The sequence below is a fragment of the Leucoraja erinacea genome, unplaced genomic scaffold (genome assembly GCF_028641065.1).
Source record: "Leucoraja erinacea ecotype New England unplaced genomic scaffold, Leri_hhj_1 Leri_1272S, whole genome shotgun sequence".
Lineage (NCBI taxonomy): Eukaryota > Metazoa > Chordata > Chondrichthyes > Rajiformes > Rajidae > Leucoraja > Leucoraja erinaceus.
Window position 1 is genome coordinate 2,591 of NW_026575531.1, and position 4,302 is coordinate 6,892.

Below are 4,302 nucleotides of genomic sequence, written 5' to 3' on the forward strand. Positions count from 1 at the left end.
CTGTTGAGTATATATTTGTTATTTGTGACAGCACCCCTTGCTTCTTTCAACAAGTGTGAATGCCCCCCCCCCCCCCCCCGCAGTTAGTAGAGCACCCTTATTTTGTGTAAACTGGGAGGAACCAGACCACCTACCTTCATGTTCATTGTTTTTTCATGAAGGCTCAGCTTTGCTGGTACGCTGGTGCTGTCGGTGGGGTTGCGCATCTTCCAATGGTTCCGCTCTGGGCCCCTGTCTAAAAAGACCTTTGGGGGTAATAAGCAGCGGTCCCTTGCTTTCACTAGTCCTTGCATGTGGCTGTTGACTGGTGGATGCCGAGGGGTGCTGCCAGCTGGGTGTTGGATGAGATGTCCTGCTCGTTCCCGGGCCTGCCCTCATGAGGCGCACAGGTTTAGCTGCCTCTCTTCCCGCTGCAGCGGTTTGCATAGCCCCGCATATTTGGGGTTGAGGGCAGGTCTTATATGCCACAAATAGCAGTCGAGTATCCCGCATTTGGGAACATCTTAGGCGTCAGCACACTCGAAGTGCAATGGGATAGCCTCGTCCTGGGAGAACCACCTTGGTGATCATGGCGTCACGCCTGCCAGGTGAGTGTGATCCGTGGAACGAGCAAAGGCGGTGATTTTCGGTGTTAGGAGCTTCAGAATTCGCTGCTTGTAGCTCTTGACTGCGAGTCTGCTGACCCAGCTGCCTGCAGATTTACCTCTAGAAAGGCCTTCTCCTGCAGGGCTTTGTTGGAAAGATGGTCGCGTGGAGGAGCCATATAGTGGCCCACGACACCCAGCAGCTCTTCCTGATCCTGCTCCCCTGGCATACTCCTGTTCTCGTCCGCCTGCCCAGCGGTTAAGCCAGCCCAGCCCTGGCCTCCTTAGCTAGCCTCGAATAAAGAGGGAGCATAAGGGGGTGCTATAATTCTGTGGAGGAGGCATATGCCCTACCTCCGTTGTCCCATCAATCCCTCGACAAGGGAGATGGCTAGTGCAAAGCACTGGGGTAGGAGTGTTAGCTCCCTTGGCATTCAGCCAGTGACCCCTCGTTTTCCTGGAGGTTTTGTAGCTCCATGACCTCCTCTGGCTTGGGGAGACAGACATACTTGTTTTTGCTGTCTCCAGCCTGTTCCAGTGTTGGAGGAAAGTTGATTTCTGTAGAACCTGTATTTTTGGTAAGGTTGTCTTACCTGTAGTTAGAGGCTGCCTGCCGTTTTGGGGCGGCATTCTAGCGGTTCCCGGGCGGCGATTCTCCTTGTCAGGAGTCTGCAGGGGTGCCGGTCGGGTTTTTAAATTTCCCTCCGGCCCGCTGCTGTTAACCGAACAGCTGTTCTGCGGACCGGCATCAGCGCAGCTCCCTGTCAGTGGTCCGCAGCGTGTGCGGTCTCGTTTGCGCCTATCCCACTCCACTGTCGGGTCCTTCGCTGGAGTCGAACGTGGGCCGCTTCCTCTTTGCTTTGCTCCCCCTGGAGCAAAAAAACACAAGGCCCGATTAAGGTAGGTACTTACCTAACGTTCCTTATTTCAGGCTGGTTTGCGGGAGCGCCCGACTCCCGCTGGGCCGCTTGTGCACAGTTGGACGATAATCCCGCACCTGCGCACTGAGCGGGCTTCTTCACGTAGTCACTCACGTGACTCCGAAGTAAAATTCACTTTTCCAGTAACTTCCACCCTGTCCTCAAATTCACTTGGAAGATCTCTGGCATCGCTCTAACCCTTTCTAGATCTCTCTCTCCTCATTATAGGGGGCAAATTATCGACAGACGTCAATTACAGTGCCATCTATAATGTTTGGGACAAAGACCCATAATTTATTTATTTGCCTCTGTATTCCACAATTTGAAACGTTTCGAAGCAACCTTTCAAGGTTTTTTTGTCGAAGGAAGAGGGATAGAGACAGGGTGATTTCAAAGTGTGACTTAACGTCGGACTGCAGAAACTTTCCTTTGTTAAAGGATTTCTCCATTTAGTGAAGAATTCCAACGTTTTTCTGGTGCGACGTGGGAGTGGCAGTGGCTGGCGGATTTCCAAGAGTGCCTGGAGACCGGGAGTAGGGAAGTCGCAGTGTTTTTGTCGTTTCAAACACCGGATCCTTACGCCCATATTGTTTTGCCTAGAGAAGGCTGCCTGGGCTTAATGAACATAATTTGCTACCGGCAGTTTCCGGTGTCTCAGAAGGGCTGTGAACAGCCTCCCAAGAGCTGTTCTCGGCAATGAAGTTGAGCGCGGGCATTTCCTTGATCGGCTGCAGATAACTGCTTCTGTTGCTTTTTCGGACTAGGAGTGACTCTGAGATCGCTCTTGAGCTGAGACTGCTGTTGTCCCTGGTGCTGGTTTAGTATCACCGTCAGGATTCCGGCCATTCGGGCTTCCGGCCACTCAGCTGCGGTTTCGGCTGCGACCTCGGGGTCAACGAGGATGAGCCTTATGTTGACTTGGGTGGAGATAAACACGTTATCTCGGTCCAAACCGGGTACCATTGTAACACGGATGCAAGATCAAAGGGTCTGCAAGATCTTTTCACAAAGGGAGGGATTGCCTCTAATTGCACGGGGGAAGTGTGAGATTATGTTAAAGTCTCAGGAGGACTTGGATAGTTATATGGATGGGAAGGGAATGGAGGGTTATGGTCTGAGCGCAGGTATATGGGACTACGGGGGATTATGTGTTCGGCACGGACTAGAAGGGTCGAGATGGCCTGTTTCCGTGCTGTAATTGTTATGTGGTTATATGGTTAGGACGTGACCTTAGTTCTGGAGAAGGGGCTACAGTGGGAGGATCTTTGTACCGGTGAAACCGTGGGTGATCACCGTGAGACCGGGTCTCCCGCATGATGTTCCCACGTTCATCCGGGATGTGTTCCTTCTTCCACAACTGGCTAAGATTGGGGAGGTGCGGTCTAGGCTGACTGGGCTTATGCCTAGTTACCCGTGTCTCAAAGGGATCTTGAGTTTTAAGAGGCGGGTGTTCATGACGGTGATAGTGGGGACGGGCGCGGAGGGCAGCTTCATTGTGGAGTATGATGGTGACCTCTACCGCGTGCGTTGGAGTTGGGGAGAAGCACGGTGTCATGTGTGTACAATGTTTGGACATTTGCACGGGAATTGTCGCAATCGCAGGGCTGATGCGAGTAAGCCCAACGCAGTTCCAGCTCCACCTCGGTAACTCGGGGAGGCACTGCTGGCCCATCTGATGCAGCCAGCTCCACCCGGTGACTCGGGGTGGCACTGCTGGCCTATCCGGGGCTTCCCCCCGCCCCCCACGTCCTGAACCTATGGCGGTGGTTGATGGAGAGACGCTGGGGTAGGGTGAGGGTGAGGAGGAGGAATGGCAGGTGCAGGAGAAGAAGATGCCCTGACCTGAGCCTACCCATAGGGTGCCTGTTGGCCCCAGGGAGGTCCAAGAGGTAGCTGGTGAGATGCAGCAAGGAGCTGAGGAGGTTCAGAATGGGACAGGGGAGGTTTAGAAGGGAGCTGGGAAGATTGATCTTGGTGGTGGCTGGTAGTATGGAGGAGGAGGACCCTTCCTCTATGGAGGTTACTGCAGAGCAGCACGTCAGCGATACTAAAGTAAGGCGTGGGCCCAGTGAGGGAGAGCAAGGCCCTGAGCCCAAAGTCTGGGGGCAGCCGGCTTCGAGACCTTCAACCCCTGTCGAGGCCAGTGGCCCAGGTCTAGTGTCCTCTGGGCCAGAGATTGTCCCTTCGGTTCAAGGGTGTTCGGAGGGTGTTACCGCATCAGTTATTGTGGTTGCCTCCCCTGGAAGTTTATCCCCTGGGACGGAGGATGAGCAGAGATGATTCAAAGGGGGAGTCTCGGGAGTAGGGGCGGTTTCCCGGCCTGTGCTCCACATTAGAGCCACTAGGGTTGCTGAGGGGTCTGCTGCCACGCTGGCTGAGGTAGTCGGGGAGACTTCAGAAACACCATCTCCTTCTGTGGGCCATCGTGAGGTTTCTCTGCTGGGTGTTGTCAGTGGAGCGGGTACCCTGGTTGCGGAGGGGGACGGGGCTGTTTCAGGTCGTGCCCCTTATTGGGATTCCGAGGATGCCTGTGCACCACGGGCCCTGGGGGTGCCTCTTGATGTTTCTCCCCCAGGCCGAGATGTAGAGGGTGGTGGAAGAGTGCAGGAGCCTGGCCTCTCACCGGACGGCTCATCATTGTCAGAGGTATCGGGGCCCTCCCTCGACACTGATCCCAGGGGTAGGATCATGCTGGGTGAGGGTGAGCATGTTTTAGCCAGGTTGCACAGTGGGGTGAGCGAGCTGGCAGCTTGCTGCAGTCCTCCGAACCCAGACGATGACCCTGAGCGTAGTGAGGA

The 4,302-nt window shown here is 54.8% G+C and overlaps 1 pseudogene; it reads right to left on the minus strand.

Annotated features, from left to right (window-relative positions):
• Positions 1–444: 444 nt before the first annotated feature.
• On the minus strand, positions 445–595 carry LOC129715602 (U1 spliceosomal RNA; annotated as a pseudogene).
• Positions 596–4,302: the final 3,707 nt, after the last annotated feature.